Consider the following 25,422-nt stretch of genomic DNA (forward strand, 5'->3'; position numbering starts at 1 on the left):
TGGCATCAAATTTAAAAGCTTCTGCACAATAAAGGAAACAATAAGGAAGTGAAGAAAAAGACAATAGAATGAGAGAGAATCTTTACTACTCTTCCTACAGGGGATTAATATATTAAGAACTCTTAATATATTAAGAACTCAAAAAACTTAATACCAAAAAAAAATCCCAGAATATCCAATCAATAGTTGGGCAAATGAGCAGAAGAAATACAAATGACCAACAAACATGAAAAAATGTTCAACATCCTTAGCAGGGAAATGCAAATCAAAACTATACTGAAATTTCATCTCCATTTAGAATAACAATCACTGAGAATACAAATAATAATAAATGCTGGTGAAGGTATAAGAAAAAATGGTACATTTATATATTGTTGGTGGGACCAATTAGTACAACCATTCTGGAAAACACTATGGAGATTCCTCTGAAGACTAGGAATGAACCACCATGTATTTCCCAGCCATCTCAGTCCTTGGTATTTATCCCAATGAATACTGTAATAATACCTTCATACCCATGCTTATATCAGCACAATTCCCAAGAGCCAAGTTGTGGAACCAACATAGGTGCCTTTCAACAGATGAATGGATAAACAAAATATGGTATGTAAACACAATGGAATTTTACTCAGCCATAAAATAGAATGAAATTATGTCATCTGCTGGTAAATGGAACTAGAAAACATCATGCTAAGTGAAATAAGCCAGACTCGGAAAGTCAAGGATGGAATGTTTCCTCTTATGAGAGAGAGAGAGAGAGAGAGAGAGAGAGAGAGAGAGAGAGAGAGAGAGAAAGAGAGAGAGAGAGAATAAGAAAAAGGAATAAAACAATAATAGAAAGCAAATTAGTAGAAAAATTGGGTGGGGAAAGCAAAGAAAAGTCACTGAGGAAGGAGAGTGAACAAGTTAGCTGCATTATGAATATAGTATAATAATCTCACTAGTATGGATAAATATGCACCAGCAAAAAAATTTAGATACAAGTTTATCTGTATGACAGAAAGCAGAAAGCAGTTGTCTGAGGATATAGGTAGAGTGAGGGAGGAATTATTAAGGAATCATAAGGATACTTTAGGAGTGATGGAAATATTTGGTTTGGGCCATAATTTTACAGGTATAAAATATGTTAATGTTGATCAAAGCATACACTTTAAATACATTCAGTTCAAGTACATCCGGGGGCTGTGCCTGGCCCCAAAGAACCTTATGTTGCTAAGCCAGATAGGAATCCTGTGGAGAGTCCTATATTTTCTGTGAAGGAAGGTTTTATTTTCCTGAGTGTGAGCTGAACATTTAGTACCTGGGATGTTGACAGCACTGTTAAGTTATATTATAAATAGATAATATAAGAAGACAAAGTGTACAATTAGAGGGGCAAATGTAAATAGTAGGCTAAATATAATAGCTGTCACCAGAGGCAGATATTAAGAGGAGCTTTTGTGAAAACATGACTGATCCACCCAGTTGCCAGAAACACCCATGAAGTGCCTGTGGGTGGTTCAGGCTCCTGAGGCCATTAACCCTAGTAAACCTCTAGAAGCCTGGGCAGTTAATCCTTTTGGTCTATTGCGTACAATATGTTCATCAGTTAAGTGCTACCTAGCACATGACTGTACAGGAGTCTGATTGATTGGTTCTTTTCCTCCGTCTAGAAAGCTTGAATTCTAATCAGGATATGTTGTCTGTTATACCTCTTTGTATTTTCCACCTCAAAAAAGTGTCTTTTTTAAACATTTTGTTTGATGTCCCATTAGACCTTCATGATGTTTCTGAAGTAGGCAGAGGCGTTAGACCCACCGCCATTTTATAACAAGGAAACAAATCCTCAGATAAAGAAAGAAAACATCTCGGTCTAGACTACATAATACCAGTGTCAGAGATACATGGCAGGTGGGATTAGATCTCTTGATAAATAGTTGAGGGTTCTTTCTGGTCTACAAATTGCCCTCCTGTACTACCACAGAATTTGAGCCTTCATGAAAAGCTTTTACCACTGTTTTCCAATGGAGGAAATATGGCCTAGACACTTAGTCTCACAGAAGATTCTGAATACATTACAAGCCCAGGACTTTCCTACATTCTACTCTATGGGAATGAGCCCCCTGAACCCTCCTGTTTACAGTAGCTATGGTGGTTCTGCCTTGGCTGGTACCATGAAGATCCATCTTAGGGGGCTTCAGGAATAGAGGAACAAAATGGAGGAGGGAGTCTTGTCCTCCTGCCTCTAAGTTTGCACAAAGCATGGGTGTGAAAATATCATTACAATATTCACTCTCCTCCCTCTCTTCACCCCCAGCCTATACTAGGGGCATCTGTGTATTTAAGGACAGGAGTGTTTATCCAAGATGGGTGTTGCTGTATGAAGGTTGAGTACTTTGCTATTCAAATACCTCTGTACTTGACCTTGGGAAACTTCTTTAATCTCTTGGTACTTTTTTTCCCATCTGGAATGTGAGAACAAACTAACGTAGCACTTTTTTCCCCCTCTGTGTGAGGTTTTGAGAGTGCTTTCTTTCAGAGAAGAAAAAGAAATTATTTCAAAGGGTATTTATTTAACAGTTTAATGTAAATGGTTTTTTTTTTATTCACTTCTCTAAATATAATGAAGAACACCATCCTCATAATAGTTCTAGACTTTTTGTTTATTGTTTGGATAGTGAAGAAATCATAGTGAATGCTTTTTTTATTTCCCAAACTCAGACTAAAATATGCCTGTGTATATGGTGCACACAATACATCCTAGTACAGCAGAGTGGTGGAGAATAGGTTCTTCCCCATGACAAGGGCTCCTCCTATAAGTGACTTGCACTCCATCCTCCTTTCTTCTGTTACTTTGGAATGTTCTGCCTGGTGATCAACATGTAAATATTTGTTACTGGGTCGATAGGGAAACACTGGATATGTTTCGGAGATATTGTTTTGAGGCACTCAAGTAGAATTTCTTAAGCCTTGAATAATCCTCTTAAAATGAGCTTTTTGATCATTCTGGTTCCTTGGGGGGGGGGGGTAAAGAAATTCTGAGACCAGCATGGCTAAATACAGCCTCTTTTCCCCCAAGACCTTTTCCAAGTACAGGTTGAACAGGAAACCAGGGTGGCTGTGGGTGCTTGTGAAGGTGAGCTGTGTGAGGAGGGGTCTCCATCCTCTTTATTTTCTGGAAAGTTGACTGTTTGAAAGAGGTGGGTTGTCTCCAGGGAAGGTTAGAAGAGGAAACAGCCTTGAGGAGCCGGGTGTTTGACAGTTCTCCTTTCTGCTGGGTGAAGCAAGCAGCCCTGGTAAAGTTAGCCTTGCCCTTTGTTAGGGCTTGAGCATCCAGCTGTGCTTGGTGAGCCGCACGATCACATTAACCACTTCCTTGCTATAAATATATATATCTCCCATGATTCTTTTTTTCTCTGCTTGAACCTGACAGATATACCAGAAATTACTGCCCTGAAGTATTTTGTTTGCTTTTAATTTTTATCCTTGTTTGACATGTATGTGATTTAAATAGATGATTGTTCTTCAAGGCTCATATTAAAAAAAAACTAAAAAAAAAAAAACAACCCCCTCTTCAGGGCAACCACTTAAAATCTTTCAACCTCCACATCCCTTGTTTTAATTTTTAAATTATTTTAATTTTTGCCATAGTGGGGATTGAGCTCAGGGCTTCACCTGTGCTAGGCAAGCTCTCTACCACTAAGCCTTTAACCATAGCTCCTTCAACCTCTGAATTTCTCAGCAACATGTAGATGTTTCTGCTTCTTGATTTTTCAGTTATAAGCATGATTTATTGACTATCTACTCTGGGTGACCGCTATTGCCTAATTATTCCATCCTCCTGGTATATTTAGATTATATCAGCATTCAATGTTGTTATTATGACTATAAATGTTATTCATAGCTGAGCTCTTAAGTCTTTTATTCCTTTCTTGCATTCTGTTTTGTGTTTCCTGGTACTAATAAATAAGTATGTGATATAAATGGGTGTTCCTGAGCTGAGCATGTTCCAATCAACTCCATGGTTGTCATCTTGGGATCCCATCCATTTCAATCCTGGGAATTCATTTTACTTTTCTCTTGGGATGTGTCTCACTCAATCCTGTGTTATTGTCTTTCATGATTTACTCCCTTGTTTTGGAGGAACATACCCTCTGGTAGCTTCCTGGGAACAGATATAAGAAAACAATTTTTTTTATTCAACTTTGAATATCTGAAAATGTTCTGTTCTCATATTTTATGTAGAATTTTGGATGGAAATGAGTTTATTCTTAGAATTTTAAAGTCTTTCATATGTTGTTGTTTCATTTCCACTGTGGCTTTAGCGATGTCTAATGCTATTTAAATAACTAATACTTTATTTAAAACAAAACCCAGCTGGTTTTTTTGATGCTTTTATTGAATTGTTTATTTCTTTTTTTTAAATTCTAAGAACTTTATTTTGTGTTTATTCTTTTTTAAAATAGTATTTGCAAGATAATATTAAAAATATTTTAAATTTTCCTGATATTTAGAATATCACCTATATCTGATGATGTTTAATGATAATATTTTAAAACATTTTCTTCTCCTGGATATCACTTTACCTAGTGACATTTTTCTATTTGTTTTCGTCTCTTTTTTTTCCATATTAGATGACTTCCCAAATTCTAGGAATTATTGGAAATGGATGAATATATGTGTGTGTGTGTGTGTATATATATATATATATATATATATATATATTATATATATATATATAGTGTGTTATTCCATCCTCTTAATATATTTAGATTATTATTTTGATTATATTATTATTTGATTATATTGTGTGTGTATGGGTGATGCTTTTTAAATGTGATCTTAATTGTAGGGCAGGGTTTTTAAGCTGGCATTTGGATTTGGATGGAATTTAGAGATATGTGAATTTGAATAGAGAAGAAAATGTCTTTACTTTCATTTAACCTCTTGGAAATTTAGCAATCTCTTCAGTCCTAAAACTAGACAATAAAACACAGTAATATACTAGAGCATTATTATTTGTCACTAATAAATTATGAATCTTCATCTGAAATTAGTTTCGGTGGATATCTCAAAATGTTTGTGCTGGTTATAACTCAAAATTATGAACTTATTAGATCTGCTATTAGATTTTACAATTTAACACATCTAGAAATACTTAGTTACTAAGGCACAATTTTTTATGTTTTATTAACTGTATGTTAATATAATTGGTTTTCTTTGAGAATCTATGTATTTTATACTCTCAGTTATTTTTATTTTTATTATTGTTTTTTTGTTGTTGTTCTCTCAAGTTAGAGGAATCCCCTGGGCAGCAGGTCCCCTGGTCCCCCTCTACACTAGGCAGTAACCCCACCCTCAGCTGAACCTAATATGTCCTGTGTGGGGTGTGAGCAGAGGGTAGGGGACTGGGTAAGGGTGGGGGTGTCTTTCTTTTTCTCTCTGTGATGAGTGTACTCTCTCCTCTACTGAGACCAGCATGAATATACCCTGAGTAGTGGTGGAGCAGGTCTGGGCTTCTTAAGATTTTGTCAATAAATCCTTTGGCTTTTAGTGCCTTCCTCATTTAGGGAATGACTTGTGGCATTTCTTCCTGAGCCTCAGGGAATTTGGGGGTATGCTTTGACATGGTGCTTCTTGACCACCCCTCTCTGCCCTGCTCCATGAAGGCAGCTACCACTCTTGCTATCTACCTTCCGGCCTCACATAATTTTGTGGCTGTTGTCCTTCTCTTGTTTTCTTTGTCCTTGTGAGTTCATCCCTTAAAAAAAAATCAAAACCAACCAACCAAACAAACAACAAACACTGCTATCATTTAATCGACTTGCAAAAGCTGAATGCACATGCACTTTCAAATGTTCTAACGTTGTAGATTGAGTTTCTTTTATTTAGCTAAAACTGAAATTCAGCCCTGATGGCCATTTTAGAGCAAAAAAAAAAATTCTTTTTTTTAAGGTTTAAAAAGCAGTGGATTTTAGATTGGGTAGATAGGGCTTTTAATGCCTTCAACATCCCTGGATAGCTGTGGGACCTGACCCTGGAGAAGATTACTGAACCACTCTGTTTAAGGTCCATCATTTCCACATAACAGGGATCTTGCGATGGTTAGATAAAAATAAAATTGAATTGTGCATTGAGCATTTGGAAAAGAGCCCCATTTGTAATGGGAATTAACAGATGGTATTATCTTGTTACTACTGTTATTTAAGGAATTCTCTAGTTTGATACTAGGGCATCCACGTGGTGTTCCTACCAACAGCCAGGAGGTTCCACTTTGTCGAAGAGCAGAGTTATTCAGGGATGGCAGTGCCTCTGTGTTAATGAGGGCTTTGCTGAGGGGATGTCATGGTTTCAGTGAACCCCAAAGGTAACACTTGCTTTAAATACCTATGGTCATTTAAAGGGGAGGAAGGTGGGATCACCAGCGTGGCTCTTCTCAGATTTGCTGGCCACATTCAGGGATCAGAGCACTCACCTCAGAGACTCTTGCAGTACTTGTCCTGCATTAGAAAACAGCAATCTGACAAATGCCTTAATTGACAGAAGTCAGGCTGCATCTTGGAGTAGCAGCCATGTGCCTCAAGGTGCCCTCCATGTCCCTGGCCAGTCAGGGCATGGCTGACAGTGCTGCACCCTTCCTTGTGGCTTCCCATGACCTTACCATCAACCTCAGCTTCGTGGTGCCCGGGGAGCTGGCATCTGCTCCTTTCCTGACACTGTGCAGGGCCTCACCTCTCAGGTTAGCCAGCTGGCCAGGAGAGACATGGGGCTGGGGCTCCCCAGTATGCCCATTAGCACCCCCCCCCCAGTGACCAGTCTGCATACCTGCTTGTCAAAGCATTAGTGCTTGCCATCCCCTTCATCCAAATGATCTGATGCTAATTCAAAATTTTGAAGTCATTGAATATGAGTCCATTGCAATTTGTCAATATAATTTAATAACCAGGGGAAATTGGGGGCTGGTGCTTGGTATAATTTTCTCTACATCTGCCAGCTTTTCTCATGGATGGGGGTGGGGCAGGGGGGTGATGAAAAGATGCGGGGATGAGAGTGACTGTTTTAATTTCACCTGGGGCTGTGAATCAATATTCATTTATTATTCAGCCAGCACTAGCATTTCCCTGGATGATACTCAAGCACATGTAGTGTCAGGATGGTTTGAAATTTGTTCTCATTAGGAAGGTAAAGGATGCCTTTTTGCAGGCATAAGCAAGTGAGTCCTCTGAACTACCCACCTGCTGTCTCACAGCTTATGAAAAGAAACATGTGGGTGTGTGGACGAAAGGCCTGTTGTTTTTTCATTCTTGGTCTCTGTCTGGTGTCAGAGGCCACAGTTCATTGTGATCTGGAATTGCAACTTAAGCTCAACATAGGAGGTGACAACTGGTACTGATCGGGGGGGGGAATCTATCCAAGATTTTCCAGTGAATAATACCATGAATACAAATATTTTGAGATGAGGCTGTATGGGAAGATGAGAGTGGAAGCCAGTAGGACAGAGAAACTTGGCATTACTATGTTAGAAACTAATGCAGACTGACAACTGCTGGAAACAAAGACCCCCTGCTCTGCATGAGGATGATAATGGATGAGAAGATGAATCAGCTTTACAGATATTAACTCACACCCCCACCTATTTTGGGGTGTAGAGGGCATTGGGTGGGAGTGATGGGCAGAGCAGGTTGGAAAGGGGAGAGGGATTGCACTGAGATGTCCTGAGAGCTGAGGTCTTCCTCAGTGATTGGACTGGCCCTTTTAGAGACTGCTGTAGGCCCGGATGGGAGGTTGTTCTAGAAGATTCTTCACCTCCTGACATTTCACTCTGATCTTTTGACCTGAAGGTACATCTCTTCTGAAGGCAGATGGTCTCCCAAATCAGGGGAAATGATTAGACCCTATCAGCCTCCCTCCTATTTAATTTTCTGCTCCTGGCATCAGTGATTGCCCAACTCCATTGGGAACCTGGCATCAGTGATTGCCCAACTCCATTGGGAACCTAAATAATGTCAGTAGAAGGCATTTAGATTGAATTATGAGAAGCCTTTCATGGGGAGGGCTGTGAAACAAATCACTAGAGTTAGACCCCAGGACCACACAGAACAAACCATTTATACCTGCACCATCATGGATGAATTTCAGAACATGTTCCTAAAGAAGCCAAATTTAGAAAACTAATACATACCTTCTGGAGAAATGAACCCATGGTTATTGAAGTCAGAAAGTGGTTGCAGAAGGCTGAGAAGGAATGAGGGAACCATCTGTGGTGTTGTTCTGTCAGGATGAGGTTAGCCCTGTGGTTTGCTGAATTTAAGGACCTACCTTGTTTGCTACTTTTTGGCCATTTCCCAGGTCATGATCACTAACTGCTCCTGTCCTGCTCTTTTCTGCACCTCTCTCTAGGTACTTACTGCTTTGCTTTATGTAAAGTTTTGAGGGAAGCCCAGCTTGTTTCTGTATTAGCACTATCCAATGTGACCTTCAGTGACAATAGAAAAGTTCTAGAACTGCACTCTGACATGATAGCCCAGAGCCATGTTAAATATTTGAATGTGATTAGTCAAATGAGGAACTGAGTTTTCAGTTGCATTAATTTTTCATTCTAGTTAATTTTAAATTTAAGCACACATCTAGTTCATTTTAAATTCAATCATACTTTTTAAAAATCAGGGTATGAAGGGGGTTTATGCTTCTCCCTGAGAAGCTGATATTTGAGCAGAAAAAGTTAGCAGAGGCAAGGTAGTAAGCCATGTAGATGTATAGAGACTCCAGAGACAGGGAATATAGCACATGCAAAGGCCCTGAGGTAGGAGCATGCCAGTCATTATTGAGGATCAGGGAAGAGACCAGGATAGCTGAAGCAGAATAAATGAAGGGCATAGTGATAAGACACAAAGGACATCCAGTCAGATTGATTGTGTTTGACTATTCTGTGAAAAACTGGAAAATATATCATCCTATTGTTGTATAACAGGTCATGGGAACTCTTCACCAGCTCACTAGACTGCATATGGGAAAGTGCATAGGTCATGTGTCTTCCATCTTCCAAGAGAAAAGCTGACAGAGGCCCTGGTCTGGCTGACCAAGGTCTCCTGAGCTAGCTTACAACAACAAATACCACACATCAGCACAAGAATCCTCACCCAGATCAGGTTTTGTCAGCTCTCCCCTAATTGCCTTTGAGTTCTAAAATTAGCCTCTGGTTCTCACCACATTCCAGCCTGGGCTGAGAGAACTGGAAAGGATGGATACTGTCAGGCTTCACAGCAGAGCTGGAGAGGACAGGATCCTTGGCTTGGAATATGGCCCTGCCATCATATACCTCTTTGCTTTCTGGGGAGACATGGTCTCTTTTAAAGGTTTAGTTTCCTAATTGAAGCATCAATTACATGCTTCCTAAGCCTTTTCCCCACTTTAATATTTTTTTAATTGGTTGTTCAAAACATTACAAAGATCTTGACATATCATATTTCATACATTAGATTCAAGTGGATTATTAACTCCCATTTTTACCCCAAATACAGATTGCAGTATTTACACATCCACATTTTTACAAAATGCCCTATTAGTAACTGTTGTATTCTGCTACCTTTCCTATCCTCTACTATCCCCCCTCCCCTCCCCTCCCCTCCCCTCCCATCTTCTCTCTCTACCCCATCTACTGTAATTCATTTCCCTCCTTGTTTATTTTCCCCTTCCCCTCACAACCTCTAATATGTAATTTTGTATAACATTGAGGGTCTCCTTCCATTTCCATGCAATTTCCCTTTTCTCTCCCTTTCCCTCCCACCTCATGTCTCTGTTTAATGTTAATCTTTTCTTCCTGCTATTCCTCCCTGCTCTGTTCTTAGTTGCTCTCATTATATCAAAGAAGACATTTGGTATTTATTTTTTAGGGATTGGCTAGCTTCACTAAGCATAATCTGCTCTAGTGCCATCCATTTCCCTGCAAATTCCATGATTTTGTCATTTTTTAGTGCAGAGTAATACTCCATTGTGTATAAATGCCACATTTTTTTTGTCCATTCATCTATTGAAGGGCATCTAGGTTATTCCACAGTCTAGCTATTGTGAATTGTGCTGCTATGAACATTGTTGTAACAGTGTCCCTATAGCATGCTCTTTTAAGGTCTTCAGGGAATAGTCCAAGAAACGGAATAGCTGGGTCAAATGGTGGTTCCATTTCCAGCTTTCCAAGGAATCTCCATACTGCTTTTCAAATTGGCCCCAAAAATTTGCAGTCCCACCAGCAGTGTACAAGAGTACCCTTTTCCCCACAACCTCTCCAGCACTTGTTGTTGTTTGACTTCATAATGGCTGCAATCTTACTGGAGTGAGATGGTATCTTAGGGTGGTTTTGATTTGCATTTCTCTTCTTATGTGATTTTAAGATCGCCCTTTGTTTATGCAGAAGCTATACTCTTCCTTGTTTGGTGGTAGTCAGATTCAGAGTCCCAGAAGTGTGTCTCTGTGACTTATTCTCCAAGGTAAGACAGAATTATTCTTGACATAGACCAAAGATTTTGGGATGTGAAATTTTTTTTACCACTGGGGTCTGTCAGGTTCTTGGTATTCCTTTATGAACAATTTATTCCATCAGAATAGGATGTTGTTTTTCATATGGACCAATGAAGTTGGGAAATTTGAGTCCAAGCTTCATTAGTTCATAGGTGGACTTATCAGTGGCCCCTGTTGCTTGCCATCTGTAAAGCAGAAAGCAGATTGGGAATAGGTGAGGTGGCTACTTCTATGTCCTCATGTTTGGGTTCGGGGGACCATCTTAGAGCATTCGAGGTGTAACTGAATCCTATAAACTGAGGGGGCTCCTAAACAACAGGCATTCTCACAGTTCTGGAGGTGGGGAAGTCCAAGGTCAAGGCTTCAGTGGGTTTGGTGTTTTTGAGGGTCAATTTCCTGGTTCATAAATGGCCATTTTCTTGCTGTGTCCTCACATGAGGAAGGAGACCTTATAAGGAAGGTCTCTAATTGCATTTATCAGGGTTTTATCTGCATGACCTAGTCACCTCTCAGGTACTCTCCCTCCTTGTATCAAATTGCCTTGGGTATTAGGCTTCAACATAGGAAGTCCTTCCTTCCTTTCTTCCTTCCTTCCTTCCTTTCTTCGTTCCTTCCTTCCTTCCTTCCTTCCTTCCTTCCTTCCTTCCTTCCAGGTATTAAACCCAGGTCCTTGCATGTGCTAGGCAAGCACTCTACCACTAAGCCATACAGCCCTTTGCAAAATTCAATTTTGAGACAGGGTTTTTACCGAGTTGCCCATGCTGGTCTCAAACTTATGATCCTGCCCCAGTCTCTTGAGTAGTTGGGATTATAGATGTGTGCCACTGAGCCTGGCTTAAGAAATGAATTTTGGGCTTTGACTCTCTAGCAGGGACCTTGGGCTGCTGTTCACAAAGGGCATGGGGAGCTCAGCAGCCCTGTGATGGGCATGGGGAGGGCTATTGCTGTCAAGCCTTGTCTGCCCATGTCTTGACTGGCAGAGAGGGGAGGGAAGGGACATGTTCATACCCAGCTCTTGTCTGGTATCTTGGGATACAAGTGAGGCCTCTCCTTTCCCTGTCCCTAAGAGCTTTTCCTGAGGTAGGTGTGCAACCTTAGAATCCTAACTTCTACTGAGCATTCTCTATCCTCTGAATGCTTATGTCCCCAAATTCATCAGTTGCAATCCTAACCTGCAGCATGATGTCACTAAGAGGTGGGATCTCTGGGAAGTGATTAGGTTGTGAGGGCAGAGCTCTTGTGAGGGGGATAGTGCTCCTTGCCCTTTCTACCACACGGCTAGAACATATGTCTCTGAGAAGAAGATGGGCCCTTATCAGACACTGAATCTGCTGCCCCCTTGGACAGTCCAGTTTCCAGAACCATGAGCGATAAATTTCTGTTGTTGATAATCCACCTAGCTTGTATGTTGTTGTAACAATCGAATGGACAAAGATAAGGATCAAGATGACAGATTACTCTATGAATAAACATTTCTACATTGGTCTTTACAAAGTATCAGATTTTGTATTATTGATTTTTTTCTATTGTTTACCCATTTTCTGTGTCATTGATTTCTTTTTTCTCCTTCCTTATTTCCTGGGATCAAATCCAGGGTCTTGTTCATGCTAAGCAAATGTCTACCATTGAGCTATACCTTCAGCTCTGTTTCATTGATTTCTGCTCTTATTTTGGGATTTAGTTGACTTTCTTTTAATCCTTTCTTAGAGGGAAAGCTTAGATCATTTATTTGAGGCCTTTGAATATTTTCTTATGAACTATTTAGTATAAACTTCCCTCTAAACCAATTGTTTTTGCTTTGCCCCACTAATTTTAATATGCTGTTTTTTTCTTTTACTTTAGAATATTTTATAACTTTCTAGAAAGTTGGTGCTTCCTTCTTTGAATTATGAGCTTTTAAAAAGTGAGTTGTTTTTTTCTAATTTCTGAATATGGTGCTATTAGGTATATGATTCTGTTGCTAATTTCTAGCTTAATTCCAATATTGTCAGAGAATATACTTCATATAATTTGAATTTTTTCATTGGCTGTGTTCTGTTTTCTGGAACAGAATGTGTTTTCCATTTATTAATATTCCATGTGCTGTTGAAACAAATGTGTATTTTGCTCTGGTAGGGAAGATGGATCCTTTGTCACGTCAAGTTGGTTGACAGTGTTGTTGAAGTCTTCTATATGCTTACTGATTTTCTGTTTATTTACTTCATCAGTTACTCAGAGTGACTCTTTAGAATCTTCATCTCTATCTAGAGGCAAGCATGCTACCACTGATGTGGCTAAGTGGTGAAACAATCAATTTTGAAATTTTTCATTTTCTCTTCAGTTCTATCAGTGAATGCTGCTGTATATATTGTCTTTTTAATAGTAGTAAGATAAACTCACAAAATGGATGGCTTGGTCAAAAGGTAGATATACTTGAACTTTTCAGAGAAATTACCAAATTGTTTACCTGATAGATTCAACCATTTTGCACTGACATCAGAGTTGTATGAGAGCCTGTTTTCCATAGTCTTACAATAGTTTTGTTTAGGTAAAAAATGATATCTTATTGTAGTTTTGATTGTTTCATTGCTTTTATAAGTGAGTTTGAACATCTTTCATATGTTCAAAATTCATATTAATTTAAATTGTCTTTTTTTGGGGGGGGTGGGTGGTACTGGGTATTGAACCCATTGGGGGCACTCAACCACTGAGCCATATTCCTAACCCTTGTATTTTATTTAGTGACAGGATCTCATTGAGTTGCCAGTGCCTTGCTTTTGTTCTCCCTGTGCCCAGATGAGCCCCTGATACTGCCTTCGTCAGCGATAGGGTGGGAAAAAGTGAGGATCCTGAGGATTAATGCTGGTGTCTTGTGTCTGGAGCTGTGCTAGGTGCTGTGTGAGCTGGGGAGACCAGCTCACCATGCAGAGTCATGCCTTTCAGGTGTCTGCCCTTCAGGTGTCCTTCCCTGGACTCCAACTAGGGTTGCAACCTAGTTAAATAACCCCTATGTTTCTCATTTCATGGGAAGGACAGAAGCAGACCCAGGAGGTCTGTCACCCACCCAGACGTCATGGCATTAGTGGTATCAAGTTGACCCTAATATACAGTGTCCTATAAGACCTGGGATGAACTGTGCCCTTTCCTACCTGGGGCAGATCCAGAACTTGGGTCAAGTGTTCACCCAAGGGTGATTTTTGTGGTCTGGTGTTTTATAATGTGAAAAAGAAAATGCCTCCCTCTGTTCCAGAGTCCCGCTTTTCTTAAGAAGGAACAGCACAGAGGGACTTGTGAGCCAGTGGAAGAATAAGTGGGCGTGGCCATATGTCTGGGTTTGGATTTTCCAGCCTCTGTTGCAGTCCCTTTATGTCTCTCTGAATGACATAGTGCTGGTCCAGGTCTTTAGGGCACAGGGCGTGACATCACTGGCATGTTCTAAAGAGCCCTCTGGATGTCTGTGGTGGAGAACAATTGAAGGAGGTGAGATGGAAGCAGGAAAGTCTCTGCAGAGATGAGACCTTGGCCCTGGTAGAGGAAAGTGGTTTAAAATGGGTATTGCTTGGGAAAAAATGGCCATGGGGGTTTAACAAGAGAGGATACAGAGAGATGAGTGCTGTCCCAGAAGCTGTCCAAGCTATTAACCAGAAGGGGCCCCCTGGTTAGCTTGGTGGGAGTAGGTGTCTCTGGCAAAATATGCAGTAGTAATTACAGCCTCTGGCTAATTGTATTGTCTGGGATCTGGGCTTTACTCATTTGTTGATTAGCAGAACTGGAGAGCAATCTTTAATTACCTCCTCTCTGTTCTTCCCTCCCTTTGGGAGGTGGGCAGGGTGGCTGTGGGGAGCCATGGCTATCATTAATGTTGGGTATTCCCTGAAGGATGGGTCTGGAACACATACCCCAGGACTGCTACCCTGTCAGAGCTGAGCCCAGCACTTTCTCTCCAGGGGAAGCAAGTTGGCAAACTGCTTTCCTTGCAGGGAGAGAGGGAGGGTGGCCCTTACCTGTCACCTGTGCTGAAGCTGTGTGAACTGGGTCAGACTGACTCTTCCAGGTCCTTTGTGACCCACACATTCTTACACCTGGAAGTGGGTCTTTAAGGAAAGGGGACTGCAAGGTGTGGATGAGGGAGACCATGGTAAGTTCCAGACTAGCTCACTCTGTGTTGTGTGGTCTTGTCTGTTTTTGTTGCTTGATATTTAGTCAATATGCATATGGTGCCTATCAGGACTAGGAGTAAAATGGGTTTGTAGCCAAATCAGATGGATGAAGACTGTGAGTGGGCACCTGGGGGAAAACTCTGAACAAGAGCCCCAGCTTTGGTCCTGTCCATAGGAGCAGTTGTGGCAAGTCAGGAAACCCCTCTGACCTAGGGGCCTCTAGTGACTGTTCTCTTCCAACTCTTAACAAGAGTCTCTGATAATTTTTCAAGCATATGAAAAACTATTAGAATATTCTGCATCAAGTTAATGTGCCTAATTACAGATTCTGATCTTGTTATTAAAGCTTCTAACCAAGATGGTCCCCACCATTGTTTTGTGCCACTCTACATCATTAGCAGAATTCTTTAAAACAGCTCTGAGGGGACAGGGCCAAGCTCAAGTGAGTGACTGCTAGAGCCTGGTGTGCTGCTGTTGGTGAGAGGGCTGGTTCCCAGGCTCTTCCCTTTGGGTGAATGGGAAGCCTCCAAGATTAAGGGATGTGGCAGCAGACATGGAATCTGTCCCCAGTTCCTGTGTGCCTGTCCCAGTGTTCTCCTGCAGGATCCTAAGATGTGAGGCTTTGTAATCACAAAACAGTGGGCCAAACAGAGCAGAGAGCAGCTCCCTCCTAGAAGATGTGGGCAAAGGAGGTGAAATCATCAGCATGAATCAGATACCTGTGGTCACACCCTGGCCCCTGGGCTGTTCTTGATCCTGGTGGGCAGAGCAGGTCTGACTTGGTGGAGCTAAGTGGACATCTAGTGGCCATCTGGGGAACCTCAGGCCTCTGCATCTTTTCTAAGCATCATTGGGGTTCAAATTGTCAGGACCACAGGTGACTGGTCTAGGCAAGGGCTGTCTCCTCTACACAGCGGACAGCAAAGCTACCGTCATCTTCCACACCTTCCCTGATACTTAATTAATGCAGCTAACATTTGCACCTCTGATAAATGCCAGACTGTATTGGAATATAGATAGCAAGTTTGAAGGACAAATTTCCTGTCCTTAAGCTTAGTTTTTAATGAAGAGAGAAAGATGGTAAAAGAAAAATGGCAAAAATAGCAAGTGGTCAAGGATTATGAGAAAATACCAGGCATGGGTGAAGAGGTAAGTAGGCACAGTAGGTAGACAAAGTACTTTAGGGGCTCTGAGTGGCTACCTGGGAAGGAGCCCCAAATATAAGGGGTCTCAGTGAGTTCTAAGACACTGAGGGGACCAGGGTGGCTAGAGTGAAGTGAGAGAGGAGCAGTAGAGGTGGCATGGGACAGGCAGAAGGGAGCTGGTGGTGTCAGCTGTGAAAAGTTTGGGTGAGATTTGAAATAGGTAATGGTTGGCTTTCCTTAGAAAGTTTTAGCTTTGTCCACTTCTCCAAGTGGTTGCTGGCAGGACCATGGTTTATGGGAACTCTGGGCAGGAGGGGAGTGGGTGCAGATGAGTTTGGAGGTGGCAAGAGGTGGGGGAGATTTGAAAATGCACTGGGGAGGTAACAGCAAGACTCACCTGATGGTTGGACTTTAGGTGTGGGATAGGTCAAGAATGGGCTCTTGAATTTCTGTTCTCCTTACCTGGGAAGAGGGTGGCACTGAACACAGAGAAGGTGGTGGTTGGAGGGTGAGATGTTTAGGGGCAAGAATTGAGATGTGTGCATTTTCAGTTTGAGAAGCATGTGTGTCTGTAGCTAAAGGGAAGGGTTGTTAAAAAAAATAGAACTTTTAGAGAACTGGCCTAGGAGATAGGAGGAGAGTTTAGATGGAGGGAGAGTTCAGAGGAAGAGCCCAAGTGACTCCAGTAGGCATGCGGAGGAGGAGCAGAAAAGGAAGCTGAGAAGAAATTGCTGGAGAGGAAGCAGGAAAACCAGGAGATGGAGGCTGAAGAAGTCAGTTTACAGAGGGAGGGGGACTTACCTATCTATGAGGAAATATGGAGCCACGGATGATCTCAGCAAGGGTTTTATGAGCAAAATAGGAGGCACAAAAATGAAACTGGCTTAAGAAGGCAACTTTGAGCAGATTTCATAAAGGGCAATAATTCATGGAGGTTGAGGAGGAGGACATAAATGGGAATCAAGGAAGAGGTTGGGTGGGGGGCATGAATGGGGTTCACCCCAGCTATAGTGACCCAGGTGAATGGGGGTGGGCCTTGCACAGAGAAGCTGCTGTTCCAGGTGAGTGTCGGGCTTCGTGCTGGTGAGATGAGGTATTCTTGTCTAAATCTGTGTGCTCAGCTGAGTCACCAGCTGACGCTTTGAGTGATGGTAAGGTCATTGCATTGTGTCCCAGGCCAGTCCTTGAGAAGCCCTTGCAGGCCTCAGGTTTAGCTGTCTCATTCTCACGAATGGGGAGCAGCTCCTGGAGGTCCGTCCTAGGGGCCCCTGAATAGGACTGACCCAGGCTTTGCACAGATCATCCCTGTCCCCCACCTGCCTCCTCTCTCCTAGGAGTACAGACTGCATGAATGTATTATCTCAATTTTCTAACTTGTAGCCAGAATGAGGGCTTTTGACACATGGCTCTGTTACACAACGGGGTTGGGGGGAGGCTACCCCAGGAAGGAGGTGGAGCTTGGAGCTCCTCTCAGGGATACCATGATGGTAAAACAGGTGAGGACCCTTGTGGTTTATGTCATGGGGAAATTCCAGAAACTGCCCTAAATCATTCCCTTTCTGTGTGGCTTGTGACAACTCATAGGTAAAATGGAAGTGTGATGTTCAAGTTGTAAAAGTTGTGTTTCTTTCCATTCTGGTTTTTATTGACATTTCTTCAGTTATGTCATCAGTTCAAAACTTTGCATTCCTCTTCTGGGATGTTAGTGCAGACGCTGGAGGGAACAGACAGCCTCAGATAGAATCCATCCCTTCCCTTCTTGCTCTAGATAACTTTGGTCTAATTCTTGAACCTCCCTTACTTAGTGATTTCATCAGTAAAGTGCATATATATACCCTCAAATTGACAAAGTTTGTATGTATCTATAACACCCAGATGGGTACCTGGCTCAGCATACACTCAACAGATGTGTGTTTAAGCCAGGATTTGAATGTCTATTGTGTGCCAGGCATTGTCTTGGGCTCTTTGGATTCAACAGGGAACTGAGCTCCTGCTTTTCTCCTGAGGTCTGCATTCTAGTAGGTACCAATGCTGAGCCCCACTCCCCTGCTCACTGTCTCATAGGGGCATAAGTGCTTAGAGATGAAAGCAGGTTAAGGGTGGAGACTGGGGATTGTTATCTCCAGGGAGGTCCCTGGTGACAATTGAGGAGGGACTTGAGCCATGTTGGTGTCCTAGGTGATGAGAAAGCTCTGGGCCACATCCTTTCTGCGTGTACTCCAGGATATTGAGGCAGGCTAGTGGCTAAGACAGATATCTGAGCACCACCATCCAGCATCTCTCCTCCTTTTGCAGGGTTTAACTCCCTCGTGGGTGGTATGATGGGCTTCTCCATTCTTCTGAGTGCGGAGGTGTTCAAGCACAATGCGGCAGTCTGGTACCTGGATGGCAGCATAGGCGTGCTGATCGGCCTCACCGTATTTGCCTACGGGGTCAAGTATGTTTTTTCTTTTATATTTGTTTTCCTGGTGGCCAGGAGGAGAGCCACTCTTGCCACCTGCTTCCCTAGCCAGAAAATGATAGATAAGGCTTCTCCTGATCCTGAACTGTCAAGTGGTTGGAAAAGCCCCTACCAGGGATCAGTTCTCCTAGGGGTTGGCACAGGAGGCAAAGATCGCAACAAGAGCATTAAAGTGTTTAAAACCACAAAGGGTCTCCTTTGCTTTTGTCTGATGTCTTTATGGTCCTTCATGACTTGGAAGTAGAGACTTTCTTTCTCTATAATGCTGATGCCCAGGCTAGCATCTTGGGGTGGCTTCCTTACCCATGCAGCCTCCTGCTCTAAATGAGTTGGGAGAGGGCAGGTAGCACCATTGGGCCAGAGGCTGGGCTGTAGATTTAGAGAACCCTTTGTTAAAAGGGATGGTCAGTGCATGCTGAGGAAAAACCCACATGGAGGGCACTCACTGAAGAAGTGGCACACTGGCATGGCCAACTCTGGATCCAGCATTTGTTTCTGAAAGGCACTGTGTTTTAAATGTTAAAACCCTTACCAGCTCCCACTAGGACCTCTATACTCAAAACCAGGAGCAGTTACAAGTGTTGGTGAGGAGCGGGAGGATGGGAACATGAATGGTGAGCCTGCTTTGAAGAGTAATTTGGTAGTTCTTCAAAATGTTAAACATAGAGCTATCACTCGACCCCGAAATTCTGCTCCTTGGGTTGTGCTCTGGAAGACTGAAGCCAAATCCATGCCAGAACTTGTACCCAAAAGTTCATGGCAGTGTTTTTTATTATGGGCACAAGTAGAAACCACCCATTACCTGAAGAATACAGGGGGCTATTATTTATAGCTAAAAGGGAATGGAGAACTGGTACACAGTATGACTTAGATGAACTTTAAACATTATACCAAAAGAAAGAAGCCAGATAAAGGTGGCCATATACTATATGATGATTTCTTTGGATTTGCCTACTCTGGATATTTCAGCCCAAAGTGGAGTATTGGTTGCTAATGGGGTGAAGGACTGCTAGTGGGAATGGGTTTCTTTTTGGGATAAAAACATTCTGGAATTAAGATAATGGACATGATTACACGAATTCATGGATATATTAGAAACCACTGACTGGACACCTATGGTACATGAATGACCTCAGAAAATGAGTCTCTTCTGTGCTTCCCCAAATTGCAGTGGGCCCGGTGTTGCGGTGACGGTGTCTGTCTTCCTCTTTGCAGGCTTCTCATCAACATGGTGCCAAGGGTGAGGCAGATGTGTCACTATGAGATGTTTGAGTGAAGGTGGCCCTGGCAACCAGGGAGGGCTGCTCCACATGAAGACCTTCAGGATGACGACAAGTTTCCAAATAGGCAGACTGTGCCAATATTTAACTGAACATCAGTTTCTTTTTTTTGGAAAGTCTTCTTTCATACAGTTTGTCATCACAGGACAAGGTCTGCCCAGTGGGTGCATCTGCCCTGTACCCTCACTCCGCTGCCCCCCATCACACACTTAGGACAATGCCTGCAGGAGGGGACACACTTCCCCATCTCAAGCTGGAACTGACATTTTCTGTTTTCTGGAGTAAAACAGTTCTTGGGGGTAGGAAAAGATCTCTGCTTGGCAGAAAGCCCAACTGTGGTGCTCTAAGCCTGAAACAGATAGCAAGCAGGTCCCTCTCCTCTGGACTGTGTGTGGCCCCAGCCACCTCCTAGTTCTAAGGATTCTTCTCTCCTGGTAGGTTTTAATGGAAGACTGGGCCCTTTAGTCCCTCATCCCCTTACGTAACCAGAACCATCAGTGTATCACTAATTTCTCTCAGTGTGTTTTATTAGTTTCATACTGTTTTACTAATCCTAAATCTAAACAGATTTGTTCTAAAGAAGACCATTCTATTTTTTAAAGTACTTAGTGACATATGTATGAGCATTGCATGGACGAGGTAAATAAGCACATGACCCTTTCTCATACACTCAGAACCTGCACATCCATGTAAAACAGGATCCATTTTTGAGAGATGTGAAACTAGTTTATTTGTAATAAATAATTATATAATCTATCCGTATATGCATATATCTATATGCTGTGTCAAGTGGTAATGATACATTACAGACTGTGAGAGATGGTTTACTCCTCTGTAAGGAACAAGATGTTCTCCGTTTATGTAACATTAGGTATAGATTCTGTAGACTCCATTCCTTTTACCCTGCAGTGTTCTGTACCTCTCACAGAACTGTCTGCCCAATAAAGATCTTTACCTGTTTTGTACGGCACGGCGAGGCAATCTTTGAGAGTCATCATCATGCGACACCAACAAAATCAGGGCTTGCCATTATGGGCAGGTTTTCCGTTGCAGCTGAAGGATGATATGGGAATGGTTGCTTTTGCTTCTAGTGGGAGAGCAGAGACCTTGAACTGCTGTTTTTGCTTCTACAAGGCATGACCACTGCACATTCAATTTCCTGGACCAGAGCATGGCTGATTCCTGGGTCCTCCACTCCAACCTTCAGTGCCCTGTCTCCCCCTGGGCTGGTTAAAGGAAGGTATGGCTTAAGCACCCCTAATCCATAAACCCTGGAATCAAAATGCTCTGAAATCCACAATACTTCGAGAGCCAATATGATACCACAAGTAGAGAATTTCTTTTGACCCCATGTGCAAAATAAAAGTGCACTGAAGGTACTGCACAAAATGACCCTCAGGCTGTGTCTAAGATATACAAGAAACAAGTGAGTTTCATCAGACTTGGGTCCCACCCGGGAGGGGTCTCATTATGTACATGTAAATATCCCACAATCTCAAATCTGAAACACTTGTACCAAACATTTCAGTTAAGGGACACTTAACTGTAGCTTGTTCTGCCAAGTCACACAGCATTCAGATGGGCCTTCTGCGAGATGTTTGCACATAGCACAGAAAAATTCTGTGAGCAAGTGTGATAGATGCAGGATTTAATATTTTTCTTTTCTGTAGATTTTCTCACTGTAGCTAATTGCTAATACACATTGTAGAAGTTTAGGGAAAGTAGATGACGAGGTAGCGATCCCCAAACTGAGGTTCTCTGTATTTCCTTGGCATTTTTTTTAAGGATTTGTGTAGCCTCTCTGTTTTAGCCAGTCACCAGGCAGTGCCTGGGTTTTAGAGTCCAGGCTAGGTCCAGCTCCTTGATGTGGCCTTGTGCTTCCAAGACATCTGCCTGACCAAGCCCTCAAGGTCCACTGATTCCTGGTTCAAACAATGCTGTTTTTGAAGGGAGAAATGTGGTATAGGTCCAGCAAGTTCTTGCACTTAGGTAGTCTTTTTAGGGCCATTTTACTAGCCCATTTGGAAAGATTTTTAAATGTTTGGTGCAGTGATTGACAGTTGTCTCAAAAAAAAAGAAAAAGAAAAGAAAAGTCTAGCAGTTAACTAATTCAGCTCCTTGCTAAGTGAGTACAGGGCAGGGAGAGTGGTCTGACCTGATTGGTAGATATGCTATAAAGGAGAGAATGCTTAGTTCTGAAACGATTCCCTCCACAACTTCTTTTCTATCAGCCTTTTTGAGTTTGTAAACTGTGAGATGCAGCTGGACAGCATGCATCTGTGGCTGACCCTGTACCCAGCCAGCTCTCACAAACACCACTCCCACCTGTCACACAAGAAAAGTTTATTGAAAAATAAAGTTCTCCCTAGTTTCCTCTAAAACAGTGGAAAACAAAGCAGAGCTCTCTATGCCAGTACAGTAACATTTGGACAGTGACACCTTATTTGCAGAATCCTGCACGACTTAACCCCAGAAGTGAATAGTAGAAAACAGTTGTACCAGGATTTGTTTGAAGACACAGATGCTAATGACCATTAGCTAACAACATCAAGGTTGTGACAGCAACTACAGTAGAAGGGATACACCATCTCCTTTGGCATCAATTGTTATGCTATGGTCCTGTTAATACTTGGGCAGGACAGTGAGCAAGATGCATCTCACGTTTGTACCATCTCAGCTTTGGCAGACACGACAGATGAAAGGTTCCTGACCCACCACTGCATCTGAGTGCCCACTACCACTCTCCCCCTCCCATCGATCCTCCATAGTCAATGACCCTGCCTGTGAAATGGGCACATGCCTTTCCTGCTGTGGGGGTCAGGGAAGGGGTGAGGGACAGTCTTAAGGCGTGGCAGAATCTTGGTTAGATAGTGAGGCTTTGAAGGAGGTAAATTCCAATCATCGCAACCATAGAACTGTAAGACTGCCGATCAGCTGAAGAGAAACCAAAGGAATTTGAAAAAGATACCAAACTCCAGAAAATTCCCCCATATTCCATAATCACAATCTATCCAGAGTTGAGTCGACATGGACAGACAGGAGATAAAACCTTACAATTCACCAGGGAAGCAAGAGGCTAAATCCACTCCCCAGCCCCCAAACAAACAGAAAACTGATATTTAAGTGAGTTGGGAAAACATCATTAAACCAAGAGTAGCCTCTGGGGGAATGTTCTGTAAAGGGCCAAAATCTGTGCCCTGGGCATCAGGTGGCTTTCCCTGGGAGGTGGGCTTTCTCTGGGACCAGGCCCTGGAATTAACCTTTATTTGGTGGAAATATGGGGTAACCAGCCTGTTAAGAGCCACCCTGACCAGCAGGGGGCAGCAAAGGGATTTTCTGGGGAATGTATAAATTTCATTGGTCATTCTTTCCTCTTAAATGACCCAGGAAAGTCTCCATTATTGCATTGCAGAGGCATAGGATTAACTTTAATTCAAAGTGTACAATCTATCTGAGATCTCCTTTAAATTTCCAACTCAAAAAGTTCTTCAAAGAAAGCCCTGGAATGTTCCAGAAGACATCAGTGGGGTGAGGTCCAGTATGTGGCCAAAGGTCACTTTCACCTTTTTCAATCCCAGTTAATAAAGTCTTGCAGCCTTGTTTCATTGGGAGCTGAAGTCTGGCATATTTTCAAATCAGTGCATTCAGGAATACAGTATGATTACAACTATCAGGGTAGGCACAGAACTTGGACAATCTAAACCAGTAATTCCTACAATACTTGGTCAACTTGGAATAATATTTTTATGTAGGTGTTATTTTGAATCAACAGATAGGGAGTGAGCTCTTTATTTCTCAGGCTTTATGAATTGCTAATAACAATATTTTAACATTTACTAGGGCTTACTAGGTGCCAGACACTGTGCTAAAACACTGAATCCTCACAAAACCCTAAGTGCTAAGAAAGCTAGGGTAACTTTTTTCTGCATCCAGGACTATACAGCTAATTTGGTCTTTTGCTATATGTAAAAACTTGGTGTTCCATTTTTTGTTGAAGCCAACAAGAATGAAAGGAACTCACCCTCAGCTTTACAGAACTGTCAGCTTCCTAAATGAGTATGGATCTATTTATGTTCACCCACTTAGTTACATGAAGATGCTCTGCAACCTCATAGGGAAGGATAGGATTTAGAATAAAGCCAATATGGAAATTAAACCTTTTCAAATAAATAAAACAATCCAGGCTTGGGATAGTAACACATACAACATGGCCTGTCGTTAACAAAATATCTTTTTTTTTTCTTTTAATCAAGAATTTTTGAAGCCGGGTATAGTGGTACATGCCTGTAATCCCAGCTACTTGGGAGGTTGAGGCAGGAAGATCACCAAGTTCAAGGCCGACCTGGGCAACTTAGCGAGACCCTGTCTCAAAAAATAATTAAAAAGAGATGGGGGGAAATGGGGATGTAGCTCAGTGGTAGAGCACTTGCCTAGCACGTGCAAGGTTCTAGGTCAATCCCCAGTACTTAATTAAAAAAAAATTGAGGGGCATAGGAGAAGGTAGTGGTGTCTAACTATATACAGTCTAGGTAAACCACCTTGGTCTGATCTAAAAAGCACACACTCACCTATAAACTACAGCTTCAGTCAAATCCATTTCATTGACACTTGCACTTCCAGTGAAATATACTGCAGCTGTACTCCCAAAGGAGTAATTATTCACCTTCATTAAATCCATCATTCATTCATCCACCAAGGAAATAAAAAAGAGGGAGAGGGGCACAGAGTCTTCCCCTTTCGTGATACTAACTAGCCCAAGTATTACCGGGCTACTGCTTCCAATGAGTTCAATGCAATCCCTCCCTGGGCTGGCCTCCTGCCTCAGTCACATCTCAGCAAGTGACAGGGTAGCAGGCAGCTTGGTAACTAGCAGTCCCAAGACATACCCACATTGCGGCCCAGTCTGGAGGAAGCCAGCCCTTCCCTTGGACTTCTCATGATTTCATACCCTCCTCAGGGGTGGGGGGGTGAATGTGCCTGATACACAGACTGTGGCCTAGGGGCCATTTCTGGTGCACAGCCGGAACATCTGTAGTCACTCAAGGACCTAACACTCCTCAACAGCACCCAGATTCCAAAAACCAACCCCAAAGAAAAGTGAAAAGTCACAGCAGAAAAATAAACATCACCAAGTGACAGACTCTAACATTCCAAACACACAGCAAACACAAAAAGTAAACTATAATAAGCACTGACAAAAACCCAATCAAAGCAAAAATGCAAAAAGCATCTCCATTTGTACATGTGCAAATCAAATTGCATACACAAAATTAATGAGGTGTTTACTGGCATTCAAAGAAGTGTATTTTCCCTTTCTGGAGTGTTTACTCTGGAAAGTATTTACCTTACAAAGGAAAGCTTTCTCTTAATAAATTAGATGTTTTTCCCTTAAGTTTTTGTCTCAAGATCACAATGGGAAAAATAATTCCAAAGGCCAGGCAAGATATGATTATAGCACAGGAAAACATCAATCCTGATTTCGGATCTCTCCCTGTGGATTGGTTATCAATTACAAATCAGTTTAGGTTTCCATATAAAAATAGCAATATAAAAAAACTGCTGCAGTTTTATATATTTTTCCATATAAAAAAACTGCTGCAGGCGCCCAGCCCACACTATCAGAGGCACCATCCTTTTTCTTCTTCACACCCCACACTGGGCCAATGGAAACCCCTCCCCAGTTTGCCCTGGAGAACCCAACTTGGAACAAGTCATAGGAGGTCTCGAGGCTGGTACACATTCAGGTGTCACCAACTCCATCAACAATGCCCTTAACAACAGGAGTATGGGTTACTTGGCCCCAAGAGCAGCAGCCCCAGCCAGGGAACTTAGGTTTACTTCCAGCTGAGACTAGACTTAGGAAGTTAGAGGAATTTTTAAATGGGAGAAAGTGCTCTTCTGGG

At 42.3% G+C, this 25,422-nt stretch overlaps 1 pseudogene; it reads left to right on the top strand.

Moving 5' to 3' along the window:
* Positions 1–18,150, top strand: part of LOC143410746 (uncharacterized) — a 190,505-nt pseudogene extending 172,355 nt beyond the window's left edge.
* The last annotated feature ends 7,272 nt before the right edge of the window (positions 18,151–25,422 follow it).

This window comes from Callospermophilus lateralis, chromosome 11 (genome assembly GCF_048772815.1).
Source record: "Callospermophilus lateralis isolate mCalLat2 chromosome 11, mCalLat2.hap1, whole genome shotgun sequence".
Taxonomy (NCBI): Eukaryota; Metazoa; Chordata; class Mammalia; order Rodentia; family Sciuridae; genus Callospermophilus; species Callospermophilus lateralis.